The sequence below is a fragment of the Chiloscyllium plagiosum genome, unplaced genomic scaffold, assembly GCF_037043375.1.
Source record: "Chiloscyllium plagiosum isolate Xiang-an unplaced genomic scaffold, Cpla_swu_hap1 HiC_scaffold_52, whole genome shotgun sequence".
Lineage (NCBI taxonomy): Eukaryota > Metazoa > Chordata > Chondrichthyes > Orectolobiformes > Hemiscylliidae > Chiloscyllium > Chiloscyllium plagiosum.
The window spans coordinates 30,793,761-30,813,205 of record NW_028270190.1 but is presented as its reverse complement, the minus strand read 5'-3'; the positions used below and the strand labels follow the sequence as shown (position 1 = coordinate 30,813,205).

The window sequence follows — 19,445 nt, the reverse complement described above, 5'->3', positions numbered from 1 at the left end:
AGACTTTTCGTCAGCGTACGAGGAAACATCATCACTGAGCCTTCAGAAGAAGCACTGATGAGATGGCCCAAATTCTATTTACCTGTTTAGGTTTCCTTGAGTTGTTGACTTCATTTTCTGTGGTGATTTCCTTTCCTGTGGTGATGCCATTTCCCGTTATTTTTGTATGATAAATGGGATCCAAGTCAATGTGTTTGTTGATAGAGTTCCTGTTTGTATGCCATGCTTCGAGGAATTCTCGTCCGTGCCTTTTTGGCTTGTCGTAGGATGCATGAGTTGTCCCAGTCGAAATGGTCTCCTTCCTCATCTGCATGTAAGGATAAATCTCCGAAAGGAGTGCCAGACTACTCAGAATGCTTGGGTATCATGGTATCTCACAAAATCAGGTTGGGGGAAAGTGAGATCTGCAGAGACTGGAGACCAAAGTTGAAAAATGTGATGCTGGAAAAACACAGCAGGCCAGGCAGCATCCGAGGAGCAGAAGAATCCACAGGGCTTATGTTTTTCCACCATCACATTTTTCAACTCACATCTCACAGAATCACAAAGACACTAATTAGCAACTAACGAACTTCAAAGAACCTACACATACAACACAAACTCTACTTTGGACAAGCAGGCAGCAAATTAGCCACCAGGATACATGACTATCAACTATCCACATAAAAGGCATGACCTACGTTTACTGACATCTTTACATACAGATGAGGAATGGCACCATTTTGCCGGGGACAAACATCCACCGAAGGATAAGCCAAACAGAAACTGCACGAGAATTCCTCAAAGCATGACATTCCAAAAGGAACTCTATCAATAAACACATCGAGTTTGACGCCCATCTCCCACCCCCTGAGTTAAAGAACAGAAAGACTTCTGCGCAGAAAATGACTTCACCAACCCAAGGAAACCTTACACATAAATAGAATGCGGCCAGTACCACCAAGCGTTCATCCGAAGGCTAACTGATGTTCCCTAACATTGTAACGAAAAGTCTGAAACTGCTCAAGGGTTTATGCGCGAAAGATCAATTCTCCTGCTCGTCGAATCCTATCTGATCTGCTGTGCTTTCGCAGGACTGCACTCTCGACTCTGAGCTCCAGCATCTACAAGCCTTACCTTCTCCTGGTGGCTTCATAGTGACCATCTGACTAAATATCAATTGTTGAAAAAACACATCTGATCACTATTACTCTTTCGAAATGAGGCAATAAGCTGTCCTCACCTTGCCTGACATATATGTGCCTCTATAAAGTAAAGCAACTGTTTCTTCACTGCTCCCTGAAATTGTCTAACAGATTTTTCAGTTAAACGACAAATAGGAATATGCAATACATAATGGCTGAGCTGGATGTGTAACAACACATGAACTAACTCTTTAAAACTACCATGTATTATGTCAGGCAGCGAGCAGCTACCTTGAGCTTTTCAAAATGTGAATTCCTTGCCGTGTACCAAACCCAATGAGCAGTAACTACAAGTTGAAAAATACATAGCCGCATCCAGGCGATTTCAACTGAATCTGACCTGCTTTTATAATGATTATACATCATTATTAATTCATCACTATTAACATTTATTGAAGATTTGTGTTAAATTTGTAAACACCATTTAAATCAACAGAAGAAGGGCCAAACCATCTCAAACATTTGTGTAAAATCATGCACAGTCATGGGTCAGGATGGATAGTGATAATAACAGTGAGGTTAAGGACGTCTCCATTTTTGGAAGTCTATCTTGTTCACTGACTGCATTTCTATCAGAAAAGTCAGTATGTTCTTCTCACTTGGTCCTTCATGTGACTCCAGATCCTGTGCAATTGTGGAAGGGGAATAAATAACGGCCTTGGGAGAATGAACACGTTCAATGTGTGGGAAGGTTTAAATTTCAATCAGTGAGTGAAATGTTCTTGTTTAAACAAGGCAGACCCCACACTAGCGCAAAGAATGACAGTTCTGAGGTATTTTTGACACTTGGAATAAACTGTCTCGATGCAACATCGAGTAAAATAAAATATGATCTCAGGTTGGTGGTCATGGGGTTTGAGTGAACAGCGTTGTTTCTTTAAGATTCCAGATCCTGCTTTTGTTAGTTCGTTATGATGTATGGGCAGAAATGCTCCTTCAGAGTTGAGATTAATCTTGTTCTTAGAATTGATTTGTTCATGGCAGAAATTTGACAACAAACGGCAACAAAGCTGAGCTGCAAACTCGATCTCCCTAAAGATCTTCCACATGCGATAAGGCAACGTCTCTGTGAATGTAACAGCTCAGATTTTCAATCAAGGAGCTTTTGGCTGCCTGTAGGTATAAGTCACCTCTCACCGAACAATACATGTGAAAAAGATGTCCGACGCAATCATTCGTTCTATTTGCGATTCTGATATGGCATTATGACAATTGAATCTGTTTTAATCTGCTGCTACTATGCTCTCTCGTTTTCGCATTTGAACAGAAATGTCTCCAACTCACTGACTGGTCAGCCTCATCCAGACACCGGAACAGTGATAGAAAATCACTGAGCAGCATTCTAAGTGCAATTATCCACTGACAGAAACTCCCAACTTCACTGCTAGTGCAGTACTTTCTGATCTCAGAGTTCCGTCATCTGCTCCGGTTTCATAAAGTTTGAATGTATAAGGAGAGATCAGGTGTATTACTTAAGAAAAAGGGTCGCTGATCGAGAAATATTAACACTGTTTTCTCTCCCACGGATTAGGCAGACCGGCTTAGGCATTTCTCTATCGCTTATAATGAGACCTGTTTTCACTAGAATTTCCAAAGTTAAAAAAATAATCTGAGTGAAGCCCGACAAAATATTAACAAGATAAAAGCGGGTGATAAAAGTAAACAGATGCCATTGGGTGTGAAAATGATGTTCAGTCCGTTCAGGAGAGATGTTATGAAACAATTTGAAACGAAAACTATGGAGAGGTTAGATTACCTAGATTAGATTACTTACAGTGTGGAAACAGGCCCTTCGGCCCAACAAGTCCACACCGACCCGCCGAAGCGCAACCGACCCATACATTTACCCCTTACCTAACACTACAGACAATTTAGCATGGCCAATTCACCTGAACTGCATATCTTTGGACTGTGGGAGGAAACCGGAGCAAACCCACGCAGACACGAGGAGAGCGTGCAAACTCCACAGTCGCCTGAGGCAGGAATTGAACCCTGGTCTCCAGCACTGTGAAGCAGCAGTGCAAACTACTGTGCCACCGTGCCACCCACAACTGTCGTCCAGGCATCAATTGCTGATTTTAAATCTGAGATAAGCAAATGAATTGTCGGAAGTGCTCCCTGTTTTGATTTGTACCTACCCTTCTGGAAATTCTTTCATCCTTACCATCTCTTGTCAGTGACTTCAAATCTTGAATAAGTTAAACATCACAAAACACCAAGTTCTAGTCCAACAGTTGTATTTGGAAGCATTAGCTTTCGGAGCGTTGCTACTTCATGGGTGATTGCGCAGTATATGATTATAAGATAAAGAATTTATACCAAAAAATTGCAGCGTTATACAGGGATGTATTGAACAAACCTGGATTGTTGCGTCTTTCATCTTTTCGAATGTAGGTTTTGGTTGATTTATATGCGAATCCTAAAGATCTTTGAAGTCACCTTCTCGAGATAACTTAACGTTTTGTAACAAAATGTGACGTTTTAGCTCAGACACTGTATGATAGTTGTGAGGTCAGAGTCTGTATCCCAATCTTGAATCAGACTGATTCTATTTACAACTTGTAATTTACAACATATGACATGTATTTACATCTGCATTGACTTTCTGCAGATTGTCCTTTTTTTAAAGCAAAATAGAATGTGTCTACAAATTTAATTCTGCAAATACAAACTCACCCCATGGATTTTGACCTGTATCTGTGTGTTAGCGAGAGAGAGAGTGCATGTGGGTGTGTGAGTGAGTGCACAACAAAGTGTGTGTTTTCATCTGTAAAAGCTTAGCAAAGTGTGTCTGTGGGTGTAATGGAGTATATCCCTGTGAGAGGGTGTGTGCGTGTGCCTGCATGTGGTGTGTGTGTGTGTGTGTGTGTGTGAGAGAGAGAGAGAGAGAGAGAGAGTGTATAAAGGTCTGCGTGAGTGTGCATTGGAGAATGTGTGAATGTGCTTACAGGCGCCGCCATGACTGCCCCTAATGATATTACTCACGCCAAAACACCGAAAACTTTGCCAATATCCTGTGTTACGCCTCTTCTGCCACCGCGGATCCTACAGTAACCACATTCGACCCCCGACGCTGGGGTGAGCGTCAATTATGTAGGTGAAATCACCTGGATCTCACTTCCGCACCAACTCCAGTTAAAGTCTCAACCGCGTCCCCCAGCTCCAGCTTTACAGCAATTCCTAGATGAGCCCTGCTGTGTTTTTACCATCGATTGACTCCTCAGCAAATGTCTCACCTTCAAACCTTATGGACACGGATAAATGAATTCAACACTTGCCATGGCATTTAATACATATGATGCCTTTGCTTCCGGTCTTTTTTATTCCAACAGGACTCTGGTCCACCCTCCGAGGATCCCTTCTCTCGCCTCCAACACGCCCCAACCACTTGGAAACTTGTGCTGGCCTGTTACCAGTCCTTACTCTCTATATTTCCAACGGACGACGGGAAATCGACCACCTCATCTGTCGACACCCCTCACACAATCCAATCTGTACCCTTGCAAAGCTCAGCCACATGCTCCGCTCGAAACTCAAACTCGCAGTCAAACCAGCAGGCAAAGGATTGAGTGGGGGGGAGGGGGGGAGTGGGGTTTGCAATGGTAGTTTGGCGCAACGAAATGTGCACTGCTGAAGCCAGGTGTCAACTCACAGGCATCTCTTCCCTTGGCTCATTGACCATGGCGTCCCATCCCATCACCAAACTATCAGAGCATAAACACACCTCATCAGCCAATGGGAACTCCTACCCACTGCCTCCTCAAAATTAACAAACTTCCCTGCCCTTGTCGACCGATTGTCTCAGAATGATCCTGGCCCACTGAAATCATCTCCACATACCTTGATAATTTCCTATCCACACGGTCCAGGATCTCCTCACCTATAGTCGAGACACCCCAACGCCCTCCTTGACATTCATTTCGCCGGTTTCCAACAAGTCATCATCACCAAGGACATCGTGTCTCTATACACATCTGTCCTTCCCGACGAAGGCTTCCAAGACTTCTATCTCTTCCTCTCCAGTCGTCCCCACCAGTACGCTTCCATTTGCTTGGCAGAACTGGTCATCAACCACAATAGAACATAGAACACTGCAGCGCAGTACAGGCCCTTCGGTCCTCGATGTAGCGCCGACCAGTCTTACCAATCAGAAGCCCATCTAACCTATACTATATCATGTACGTCCATATGTTTGTCCATTGACGACTTAAATGCACTTTTCATTGGTGAATCTATTACCGTTGCAGGCAAAGGATTCCATACCCTTACTACTCTCTGAGTAAAGAAACTACCTCTGACATCTGTCCCATATATATCATCCCTCAAAAAAACATTATGCCCCCCTCATGATCGCCATCACCATATCTGGAAAAAGGTTCTCCCTGTCCACCCGATCTGACCCCTGATTATCTTATGTGTCATTATTAAGTCACCTCTTCTCTCCAACGAAAACAGCCTCAAGTCCCTCAGCCTTTCCTGGTAAGACCACCCCTCCATACGGGGCAACATCCTAGTCGATCTCCTCTGTGCCCTTTCCAAAGCTTCCGCATCCTTCTTTTAATACGGTGACCAGAACTGTACACAATACTCCAAGTGCGGCCGCACCAGAGTTTTGTACAGCTGTAGCATGACCTCATGGTTCCAGAATTCGATCCCTTTATTAAAAAAAAAGCTGAAACACTGTCTGCTTTCTTAACAACCCTGTCAACCTGCGTGGCAACTTTCAAGAATCTGTGTACATGGACACCAAGATCTCTCTGCTCATCGACACTACCAAGAATCTTACCATTCTCCCAGTACTTTGCATTCCGGTTACTCCGACAAAAGTGAATCACCTCACACTTGTCCGCATTAAACTCCATTTGCCACCTCTCAGCCCCTGCTTTACAGCTTATCTATGTATCTCTGTAACCATCGACACTATTCACAACTCCGCCAACATTAGCGTCTTCTGCATATTTACTAACCCACCCTTCTACGCCCTCATCCAAGGCATTTATAAAAATGACGAACAACATTGGACCCAACACCGACCGTTGCGGTACACCATAACTAACTGGTCTCCAGGATGAACAGTTCCCATCAACCACCACCCTCTGTCTTCTTGCAGCAAGCCAATTACTGATCCAAACCGTTATATCTCCCACAATCCCATTCCTCTGCATTTTGTACAATTGCTTACTGTGGGGAACCTTATCGAACGCCTTGCTGAAATCCATATACACCACATCAACCGGTTTACACTCATCTACCTGTTTGGTCACCTTCTCAAAGAACTCAATAGAGTTTGTGAGGTAATACGTGCCCTTCACAAAACCGTGTTGACTATCCCTAATCAAATTATACTTTCCTACATGATTATAAATCCTATCTCTTATAACCTTTTCCAACACCTTACCTACAACTGAAGTAAGGCTTACTGGTCTATAATTATCAGGGTTGTCTCTTCTCTACTTCTTGAACAGAGGAACCACATTTGATATCCTCCGGTCTTTTGGCACTATTCCTGTAGAGAGTAACGATTTAAAGATCAATGCCAAAGGCTCAGCAATCTCCTCCCTGGCTTCCCAGAGGATACTAGGATAAATCACATCCGGCCCAGGAGATTTATCTATTTTCACACTCTGCAGGATTTCTAATACCTATTCCTTGTGAACCGCAATCCCACCTAGTCTAGTAGCCTATATCTCAGTATTCTCCTCGACAACATTGTCATTTTCTCGGGTGAATACTGTCGAAAAATATTCATTTAGGTCTTCTCCAATCTCCTCTGACTCCACACACAACTTCCAACTACTATCCTTGATTGGCCCTAATCTTACTCTCGTCTATCTTTAATTCCTTAAATACCGATAGAAAGCCTTAGGGTTTCCGCTGAATCTATCGGCCAACAAATTCTCATGTTTCCTCCTGGCTCTTCTGAGCTCTCACTATATGTCTTTCCTGGCTATCTGGTAACCCTCAAGCACCATAACTGAGCCTTCATATCTCATGCTAGCATAAGCCTTCTTCTTCCTCTTGAACAGAGATTCCACTTCCTTCGGAAACCAGGTCTCCCGCGCTCTCCAGCTTCCTCCCTGCCTGAGAGGTACATACTTATCTCGGACACACAGGAGCTTTTCCTTGAATAAGCTCGACATTTCTAATGTGCCCATCCCCTGCAGTTTACTTCCCCATTCTATGCTTCCTAAATCTTGCCTAACCGCATCATAATTGCCTTTCCCCCAGCTTAGCCATGGACACACGCGTAGTCCCCAGCTCTGCCTGCCCTTTCGTTGGATATGTGGAACAGTCTATCTTCTGCAGCAACACCGATACCATCCCCGCCCATCCCCCCGCTGTTACCTCCGCTGCATTCTTGATTCTATCCCACGAGAAGTTTAAACACTTCATCAACATCATAAACACATTCCACCTCGACCTCAATTGCTACTGACCATCTCGGACTTTCCCTCCCTTTCCTGGACCTCTCCATTTCCATTAACGACATCCTTATTTCCAATTCATCTGCCTCCGCCGCACCTCCTTCCAGGATGACCAATTCCACGACAGAACACACCACGGCCTCCTTCTTCAAAGACCACAATTTCCTGTCGCAAGTGATCGATGATGGTCTCCTACGTATGACATCCAACTTTCGCATCTCCGCCCTTGAAGCTCACCCCTCCAACATCAACAAAGTTGGGACTCCTCTGCTCCTCACCTTGAACCTTATGAATTTCTGAATATCTACCGCCTGGGTCAATCCAACCAAACAGGATCAGTGTGGATTTCGCAAGTTTCCTTAGTTCCCCTCCCCCAATTAACTCCAAATCCAACTTTCCAACGCGGCTTCGCCCTCTTCACTTGTCCGACTTGTCCACCTTCGTCCTCCCCATCCGCTCCCCCCTGCTCTCTGAGCTATCACCTTCACCCCAACCTCATTTACCTATTGCATTTTCAACTACCTTCACCTTAGTCCCACCCCCTCCCAGTTATCTCTCAGGTCTTCTTTTCTAGCCCCTAATTCCTCATCAAGGGCTTGTGCCCAACACGTCGATTGTCCTGCTCCGTGGATGCTGTCTGACTGGCTGTGCTACTCCATCGCCACAGTCTTCGAATCTGATTTCCAGAGACTGCAATGCGCCCTTTCCCCCATGCCAGAATGATACGACAATGCTGGGCTGGAAACCCTGGCTGTGGGAAACCGTCACGTCAGGCTGAGACAGTCAATACAAGATGGGACTATCCGAGATTATAATAACTGTTCGTCGTCACTGAAGAAGGCTTCCAAAGAGGGCCACCCAACAGGGTCAAAGCTGCCAAGATGGGGACTGCCGGATGTCATCCTGTGGTTGAATCAAAACAGCTCACAATACTGGAATCAGCCGTTGAGATCTGAGGGAACCATTTCCAAATTTCTAGGACCACGTGCTCAAAGGGAAAAAATGGGATATGTACAAGGCATTTGTCTGCATTCAAGAGTGGCACAGGTTTCTTTCCTTGACATTTGATTACAGACTTCGTCGCTTTTTCTGCAACTATTTCAGTGTTATCCAGCCAATTCCCAAACACATGTTCATGATTTATCCTGTGAAGAGCTGCGACTCATGTCTTAGCTTGCAGACCTCATATTGCCACCCAGCGTCTTCAATTCAGAACCCATTTAGTTTGTTTTAACATCTCGACTAAAGTTTTTAATGCACCTCCGTCCGCTCTTGCATATGATAACTTCAAGCCTTATCTCAGCAGTCCATGATACAATTCATGCCATGTATCAAAGGTGACAGTATTGCATTGTTTACATAAAAACCTTGATGTTAAATAGTTCACACACAGTTAGAAATATCTCCGTGATTTGAACCGTCCATATGATTGGAGCCCCAGTCAACCGCGATAATTTTTCCAGCCACACAGTCATCTCTGATAGATACAGCACTCCCGAACTCGAGTCTTGAAACGCTTCGTGGTTTTTACAATCTTTTCTAGTTGCCACAGCCTTTCGTGAACCTTCTCACATGTGGCATACTTTTCGCACTCTATTCCGGACTCAGGCAGTAGCAGACTCGAATTTTGGCCTGCACACTACCCAGGGCAACGGTGGCAATGGCGAGTCCAGCGAGGTCTCATACCAGCGAGGGCGTTGGTGGGGCAGGACGGATTCGAACTGTGGCAATTTCCATCCTAGCTGCAGTGGTACGGTGAAGGGACTGCTATCTCTCCACCAGGATCATGGCTCATAGCAGAGAACTTCAAGAAGTGGACAGTAAAGTTGAACAATTTTATTTTTATTCATCTGGCTTTATATCGCACGTCAAAACGTTTTGTTTGCGTTTTAAGATGGCACCAGAAAATGGCCACACTCATGAATACATTGCACTGTATTCTGTATCAAATTAGCCATGACATCATATGACTAAAATCAAACCTCTTTAAAAGTATATGACCCAATTCAACCATACATAAATCTCTCGCCTGTCTTGGACTCCACATTCCTCCATATAAAATTGCCCAACATCACAGAGTTCCATTTTTTTCTTATTAGCAGTGGTATTTTACAACTTTTCTGTACTCCGGAAGCTAACATTCTTGCATCAATTTGATTCAGTTACCATTACGTCATCAGTTCTTATAAACTGATTAAGATGATGTCATAGTATTACTCATAGTGGCCAGTAAACTTTGAAAAATACGTGACTCCATTTCTTTGAAGAAAGGAATTTACCATGAACTTCAAGCAAGCTGAGAAGAAAATTTTGTGTTAAGCGATATAGTTGTTGGTGGGAAATCTTCGAACTCTAGCAATATGTGACACCACTTCCTTTGAAAAAGGAATAGGCCATGGGATTTCAAGCAGGCTTAGAAGAGAACCCTCTGTTTAACGATACATTTGTTATGTGGGGAGAGTTCAGTTCACCTTCTACATTTTCAAGGTTGAATAAGACACAGATGGTTTACTCCCATTTTGGTAGCCCTTATGAAGAAAATGTAATAGCAGCTGGGACTTGTAAATGTATATGAAATAAAAAACAATTGACTAAATAAAATATGTATAGACGAGGCAACTTGCAAATAAAGTTTTTATATATGTCGTTATTTACTGTATTGGACCTTAATACAATTTATACGGATCATTATGTCCTGCCTTTGTTTAGCATTTGAGGCATACAGGCGAACGAACTGTTCAAAGCATTCAGCCCAGCAGAAGAAAATGGTCAAAAATGAGTAAATGATTCAATGCAGCATTGCCAATTGACTGAGGACTGAGACACAATCTCAAGAACGTCAATATACAGGTTCTATCAGCGTATGTCTCCACTTTCGACACAAATATAGATTGAAGATGCGTATGTAGCAAAACTAGGAATAAATCTCACGTAGTCAAGATAATGCATCATGTAATGCATCAGTTCACCAGGCTGTAAGTTTGTGGCTTCGAACGAATTAATAAAGAACTGCTTTCACTGACTAAGATACCTATCTGACAGTTTGAAGTTACGCTGCTTGCAAACTGCAGTGGAATATCCTCGAGTCTTTGGAAATGGAGACGAACCAACTTAGTTTATGCCTGCGTCCTAAGCTGAACCAGAAAGCAACAGCTGTGGTACACCTGTCAGGTCGCTGCCTCAATAGTGTTATAATATATTAAAATTTCCTGAGTTGTTGCAAAAACTTCTCGTTTGCCTTACTGGTTAACGTCTCAAATGTCCAAACTAATTTTAGAATTTGTGTTTTTGCTCACCTAAAATTTTAACGACGAACGATATACTTGTTTTCAGCTTCGATTCTTCCATCTTATCGTGATCACACAAACCCCATAAAACTTCCTGTCTCAATCCCTGTCCCCAGCACTTAACCCTTCGCGATTTCCACATTCATCCCCAGGCTCACAAACCTGCAGAAATCATCAGTATTTTGAGCACAGCTAATGTTTTCATTTCTTCGTGAATCTCAAATTAATTTCCAGTCTTTTTATTCAGTTGATTTCAGCTGCTGTAATTAATCCTTCGAAATACACTTTGCCACATCACTTTTGTGACTCCATATACGTAACTTCAAGGCACTGCATCAATTTATGCGAATACTACATTTGGTTTAATAGCTCCAATAATTCTTTGGTATATAACATCATCTCACATACATGGTAGATTTAAACATTCAAGTTCATCCCTTCAAGTTGAATCATTGGCTCCTCCCATGAATCCCTTTCCGACAGCACTGCATTGAGCAGAATAACATCACTATTTGTTCAGTGACTAATTAATGTCTGTCCCCATGGATTGTATTTCTATCAATTGAGCGGGGATTGCGTGATTTTTACCTACATAAGTGTGTCCTTGCCATATTTTTTTCCAACAGTATGAGAGGGACCAAGATCTTGGACACCAACAGAGATAAGTGGATACAGACACAGACTGAGACCGACAGAACAGGAGCTTTGAGTCAAGACATCGACATCTTCTGCAAATCCTCTTGAATCCAAAACCCGCCATTGAAATTTAACAACAAATGGATCAGAATATGACAATAACAGATTGGTATGGTACAACAATGCACGAGGCTCTGCGAATACTAGCGTGGAAGTTTCCATCAAGTGCTGAGAATCTTGGATCAAAAAATTGGAATGCAACCCCAATTAAGAGAGATTTATCCTGGACTGTTTACTTTCTTTCTTTATTTTACAATCGGATGTCAGTAGCTTGGCGGATCCAATATATACTTTATATTGTTCAATACTTCTACTATCCTATGCTTGCAATTGTTGGTGTTCCTCGTAAGTAATGATAATTGGTCTTTTTTATATATGTATACATCAAACGAACTTATCTGGATTATTATTCTTGGATTTCAGTGCAGCACTATAGATACGATTGGTGCTCCCAAAGAGATTCCTTTTACAGTTGAAATTTTAGAATTCACTGCTAGTTGTATTCGTGCTCTCATTATCTAACGATCTTCTTTTTATTTGCGTCTGGTAGTATTGTTAGTAAGTGCCAGCATTCAAGTCATATATTTTTAACCCTCAAAATTCCCCTTTGTTGATCTTCTTACTCCAGTGCTGGTAAGACAAAATCATTCTCTTCAACATTGAACAGAAGCTCCGTTCCGCCTCTCTGGGTGATTGCTGAATTTGAACAAGACTATCTTCCACCTTTAAGGAGAAAGTGAGGTCTGCAGATGCTGGAGATCAGAGCTGAAAATGTGTTGCTGGAAAAGCGCAGCAGGTCCGGCAGCATCCAGGGAACAGGAGAATCGACGTTTCGGGCATAAGCCCTTCTTCAGCCCATTCCTGAAGAAGAGCCTATGCCCGAAACGTCGATTCTCCTGTTCCCTGGATGCTGCCTGACCTGCTGCGCTTTTCTAGCAACACATTTTCAGCTGTCTTCCACCTTTAGAATATTTCTTGATTCAGACACTAGGTGCACCATCTCACCACCTGAATTAATGCTTCTTTGTGCGAACAGAGTCAAACTGTGAGACCACGTTTGCCTTTCTGAAGTTTAAACTCCACAATTCTCAGAAGGACTCGTTTACAATAAATACATATTGGGAAAATAGAAAACATCTTCCAAATTCCGACTGCTCGTACCATTTCACTCCAATTCTGTTCAACTGATATCCTGTACAAACGCACCTTCATAAGGTTCTCATTGGGCCAAAAAACTATTTTCTGCTTTCATTATTTTGTGCAAACCCAGATATGGCCTCACCCATTCAATGTTTCCATTCCCATACATTTTCAATGAAGTTAGACTTTTGTTGTCTGTTTATTTGCTAATACTGTTGAATTTACAAAAAGTGCTGCTCATTTCGGAAGAAGCTGTAAAATGAAGTGGCATACCTGTAACACTTCTAATTGGATGAGAATCCTAGATTAAAAGGACCCAAGGGTAGTTCAGTATTATTAATACATTTCCCCCTCATTCCACCACTTTGCTTCTATTCTAACAATTCGCACACCAATCTATATCGACGAAGTTGTGTGAGGACAAATGTGTACCATTCTAATGTAAATTATCTTCTTGAAGAAAATGGGAAGCAAATGTCTCTATGGGTGGTCATAAAATGCGGGACACTGTAATTTCAATTATCATTCAAAACAATGTTTTGAAGTATTGCTCTTCTGTATTTTGTGATCGTCAATTCTCTATGAGGCAAAATCATCACAGTCATGTTAGCTTTAATTTGTCTTGAGTCTTGGATCCTCTAAGCACGGCTGAAAATGTTGTAAAGTTATCAGGAATGCTTCAACGAGAAGCTCCAATATTTCGGATTTGGAACAGTTCATGCAGAAGCAATGGTGCAAAATCAATCTTCCCCTAACCAGAGTGTTTCATTTGCCAGTCCAGGGTTGTGTTTACCCATTAATGCCTTAAATATAAGTGCATAATAGTCACAACAAACAAACTCATTCTCCATGGGAGATTTAAATTTTCCCAACATTGACTGGGATACACTTAGAGTCAGAGGACTAGGTGGGTTAGAATTTGTAAGATGCGCCCAGGAGAGTTTTCTAGAGCAGTATGTCAATGGTCCGACGAGGGAAGCGTCCACATTGGACGTAGTACTGGGGAACAAGCCAGAACAGGTTGTAGAAGTTGCGGTGCGGGATTTCTTTTGGAAAAGTGACAACAATTCTTTAAGTTTTTAAATACTCGTTAATAAAGAAGAGAGTGTAGCTAAGGGAATAGTACTAAACTGGGGCATGGGCAATTATATTAATATTAGGCAGGAGCTCAAAAATGTGGATTGGTCACAGCTATTTGAAGGGAAGTCCACATTTGATATGTGGGAAGCTTCCAAATATAGGTTAAAGATAGTGGAGGAGAGTCAAGGTCCGTTGAAGGCAAAGTATTGGAAGAGCAAGATTCGTGACCCGTGAATAATTGGAGAAATTGTACGATCAGCCAAGAGGAAAAGGGAAACGTACATAAGATCTCGGCAGTAAAGAGCAGAATTGGCCTTCGAGGAATATCGGAAGAGTAGGACAAGTCTTAAAGGAGGAATAAAGCGGGTTAAAACGAGTATTTTTAGCGAGCAATATTAAGGAGAATCCCAAAACATTTCATTCTTACATAAGAAGCAAGCGGGTAAAAAGAGAAAAGATTGGTCCACTCAAGGATAATGAAGGAAGGTTGTGTGTCGAAACTGAGAGAATGGGTGAGATTCTGATTGATTACTTTGCACTGAAGTTCACTGAGGAGAGGAACATGATGAATCTTGAGATTAGAGAAAGATGTTTGATTACTCTGGATCACGATAATCCAAGTACGGAAGATGTGTTGGGTAGGATAGAGGTTACTAAGGTGCACAAATCCCAAGGACCGGATGGGATCTATGCCAGGTTGCTGAGGGAGGTGAGAGAGAAAATAGCTGGGTCACTGACAGATATCTTTGTAGCATCCTTAATCACAGGAGAAGTGCAATATGACTGGGGGTTGCTCATTTTGCCCCAATGTATAAGAGGGACAGTAGGGATATTCCGGGAAACTACAGACCAATGAGCCTGACTTCGGTGGTGTGACAGTTTCCGAAGAGGGTACTGCGGGACAGAATGTACATATATTTAGAAAAGATTTTGCTTATCAGTGATCGGCAACATGTTTTTGTGCGGGGGAGAACGTGCCTTACTAAGTTAATAGAGTTCTTTGCGGAAGTGACCAAGTTGATAGATGAAGGAAGGACTGTTGATGTCATATACATGAACTTTAATAAGGCGTTGGATAAGGTTCCCAATGGTAGAATAATGGAGAAAGTGAAGTCACATGGTGTGCAGGGTGTTCTACCTCGGCGGATAAAGTACAGGTTGAGCAACAGGAGACAGAGAGTAGCAGTTGAAGGGTGTTTCTCGAAATGGAGAAAGGTGACCAGTGGTGTTCCACAGGGGTCAGTGTTGGAGCCATTGTTGCTTGTGATGTACGTAAATGATCTGGAAGAGTGCACCATTGGTCTCATCAGCAAGTTTGTAGATGTCAGAAATGTTTTCTGGAGTAGCAGAAAGTATCAGGGACTGTCAATGAATACAGGAGGATATGGATAGACTGGAGAGTTGGGCGGAAAAGTGGCAGATGGATTTCAATGCATAAAAATGTGAGGTGATACATTCAGGTAAAACTAATTCGAGAGCGAATTATACAATGAATGGAAGAGCCTTGGGAAATGCTGATGGGCAGAGAGATGTGAGGGTGCAGGTCCGTTCTACCTGTAGGTTGCAGCACAGGTAAATAGAGCGGTCAAGAAAGCATATGGTATGCTTCCCTTCACTGGATGGAGTATTGCGTTCAATAGCTGGCAAATCATGTTAAACTTGTACAAGTCATTGGTTCGGCCGCATTCAGACTACTGTGCACAGTTCTGGTCGCCACATTCCCAAAGGGCGTGGACGCTTTTGAGAGAGCGCAGAGAATGTTGACGAAGATGTTGCCTGGTACGGAATGTTCTAGCTATGACGAGATGTTGAGTAGGTTAGGTTTGTTTTCATTAGAAAAATTGGAGATTGAGGGGTACCTGATTGAGGTTTAAAAAGTCATGAAGGATATCGACATGTGAATAGGGACAAGCTTTTTCCCAGGATGAAGAATTCAGTAACGAGAGATCACAGTTTCAAGGTCAGAGGTGGAACGTTTAAGGGGGAATACAAGCGGCAAGTACTTCACAAAGAGGGTCGTGGTCATGTGGAACGCATTGCCAGCAGAGCTGGTAGAGGCAGGCACTGTAGATTCATTTTAGATCCATCTGGACAGATGCATGAGTAGGTGGGGAGCAAAGGGATACAGATGCTTAGTACTTAGGGTACAGGTTTAGATAGTAAATTTGAAAACGGCTCAGGCTTGGTTGGCCAAAAGGCCTGTACCTGGGTTGTAAATTTTATTTGTTCTTTGGCTTTCTTTCCATATCTAAAATTTGCCTACCATTGTGGGCGGCACGGTGGCACAGTGGTTAGCACTGCTGCCTCACAGCGCCTGAGACCCGGGTTCAATTCCCGCCTCAGGCGACTGACTGTGTGGAGTTTGCACGTTCTCCCCGTGTCTGCGTGGGTTTCCTCCGGGTGCTCCGGTTTCCTCCCACAGTCCAAAAGATGTGCAGGGTCAGGTGAATTGGCCATGCTAAATTGCCCGTAGTGTTAGGTAAGGGGTAAATGTAGGGGTATGGGTGGGTTTCGGGTCGGTGTGGACTTGTTGGGCCCCATTACTGTTTCTACACTGTAATGTAATCTAATCTAATCTAATCTAATTGTTTGTTAAACTTAAAGCAGCACGTTCCATTCCCTTGCAGCACTACCTGCATGTTCCCTTATACAAAAATAATCGCCTGGGGCTCATTTTAAAAACATCACATCGTGCAAGTCTTTCTCACGTTGCCTACGCCACTTAATCCTGGGGATTTTGAAAGCATGGAGAAACTGCATGGGATATCCTTTAGTTCTCCCAGCAGTGTCGGCTCTTCATCGTGACTCAAACAAACCGCCATGTTAACAGATAGTGGTTGCAGGAACTAATCTCAACGTCAAAAGAAAACATTATCCGTAACGTCGAGTCTGATGAAGCTTTCTTGTGCCCTGCAACTTGTAGTGTTTTCTGGAGCAAGTGTTATAGAAGTGGCGTTCCACTTTTTCATATTTCTTTAACCTAATGATACCAGAATTGCCGACAGAGATCTTGAAACCGCAATAATGTAATGTGGCTGGTTACATTCTGGATAGATTGACAAGTATTCGATTATGAACAATGCCAATTAAGAGTCCTCTTTGAAATGGTGGATTTTAGGTAAACCCAAATCATGGAGGAAACTAGCCCCTTTCAAAACATGCCATTCAAATAACCTAGACCTTAGCTTTTATTTTATATCAAGACAAGCTGAAAGCACTGCATTCCAGATGTGATTCGAATCGTCACATACAAATCGTATTTGTTATTCTACAAATGTTGCGAAGGCCTTAGAAACACAGATTTTTGTTATCTAAAATACCCAGAGACTTCCATTTTCAATTAAGCACACAACCAGATAGTCCAGAGCAAACAACCTCTCCCTTCCTACGTTTCAGCATGTACATGGTGAGTTGTCGTCTTGGCGTGAATAACAAATAAAAATCCAATTCATTTCTGCAAACCTGTGTAGACATTTTCGGGTCTATTTCCCAGTCTAGATCATCCGAATTCCTGTTATTATGCTGTTTCTTCATCAACTCTATTTTCTTATCTAATTACTGACTCTTCCAAGATTGGAATTTGTCCCTGCAGTATCTGAAAACCTTTATTAAGACAATCTTTCCTCATAACGTAAGTACGCATTCCATTGTATATCACTTGGTTGTTAAAATAGAGATTCGTACAGCCAGTCCGTCGTCTTTTATCAATTGTGTTGCAGAGCTGTCACATGGTTAATGACACCGCATCGATTGAAACAGCTTTGTTTTCATGAAACCCTTAATCAAACTAAATTAACTATCTTCTTAATCTGCTCTGCTCGAAGTTGAACCATCCACTTTTGCTAATTCTCCTCTGTGCATGCACCATATATCCGTTGAAAAATACATGCAATTACATCAGTTTCTCACACTCTTCACATTATGCATATACTTCACTCCTACCACACCCAATTGTCTATGGCACTCAGTAAAGGCAAAGGTTATTTTATCTATGTTTTGACATACCTAATCTATTGTGTAAAGTTCTGGCACATGCCGAGGATGCTTTGAAGAGTGTGTAGAATTTAATAACGAGGATGTTGCCGGGTATGGGGCACTTTCAGTCATTAAGGAAGATTGGCTCGACTGGATTTGATTTCACTGGAATGCAGCAGATTGAGTGGCGCAGCATAGAAGTTCTTAGATTTGTGAATGGCATTGGTAGAGTGGAAAATATGAGGCATTTTCCCTGTGTGGAGGGTGAATTACGCAGTTTTAAGATGCAAGATGGGAAGTTCAGACGCGATGCAGGAGGCAATACTTTCACACACAGAGTGATGACTGCTGAGAAAATGTTGCTAGACGAAGTGTTTGAAGCAGACATAATCGCAGCACTCAAAAAGCATACGGACGAAGATATGAATGGAAAGGGAAAAGAGAGTTATGGGTCCTCAAAGCGAAGCAATTTTAGAATGAAAGGGCAAAATATGGCAGTGTAGGTTTGGAAGGCTGAAGGACCTGATGCGGAACGGTGGTGTTCTTTGTTATTTACTCTTGAAGTTTTTTCCCCCAGATTCCGAGATAACTTTCATGCATGTCCTTGTACTCTGTCTCACAGTGAACGCAGTGACAATTGTGATTCTGTCCCGCGGGAAGTGTGATCTATCCAAATGTGTCACGCTCTACCTGGTGTCTATGGCAATTGCGGACTTACTGGTTATTATCTTCGATCTCATACTCAGACACATTCCAATTGTTTACCGAGAAGATTTTCATTTCTTGATTTATATCCCTGTGTGTAATATCCATGCTGTCCTACTTTATGCAATCACTGACTGTTCCGTATGGTACACCGTCACTTTCACCTTTGATCGACTTGTTGCCATTTGCTGCCCGAAGCTGAAAAGTAAATACTGCACGGAAAGAACAGCTACGATGGTTGTGGGAACTGTAACAGCTTTAAGCTGCATGAAGAACATTTTTTGGTATTTCATGTTATCAGGTAAATATTTCCAGGTCAACTTACCCTGGTTCTGTTACATAAGAGGAAATGTTTTAGAATCTATGTTCTGGGTGGCAATTGAGTTTCTACATCATATTCTAACACCATGTTTCCCTTTCATCTTGATTCTGTTGTTCAATATAATAACTGTGAGAAATATTTTATTGACAAGCAGAGCTCGTAGGAGACTTCACGCTTCTCGTAGTGGCAAAGATCCAGAGATGGAGAGTCGTAGAAAATCCATAATTTTACTCTTCGTTGTCTCAGCTAATTTCATAACCTTATGGTCAACGTTAATGTTGTATTCAATTTGGTATCGCATGTTTTGCTTGGGGTATCATGCCATATCATTGCAGGCGTTCGTGCTTGAGATGGGATTGATGCTTCAGCTTCTGAGTTGTTGTACGAACACTGGCATTTATGCAGTAACACAAACTAAATTCAGAACGAATTTTATGAATATATTGAAATTCCCTTTTACTGTAGTTATTAAATTAATTGAGAGATAGGAATGACTGAATTATTGAAGATATGCAAACGTATCCTTTTGGTAATTTGGTATTTGGTGAGGATTTTATTAACTGATGCGACTGTGTAAGTATGGTTTGGCCAAAATCTATATGAAAACAAATGCGGGCTTCTCCTATATTAA

At 42.3% G+C, this 19,445-nt stretch overlaps 1 pseudogene; it reads left to right on the top strand.

Moving 5' to 3' along the window:
* Positions 1-9,269: 9,269 nt before the first annotated feature.
* On the top strand, positions 9,270-19,302 carry LOC148134912 (putative G protein-coupled receptor 139; annotated as a pseudogene).
* The last annotated feature ends 143 nt before the right edge of the window (positions 19,303-19,445 follow it).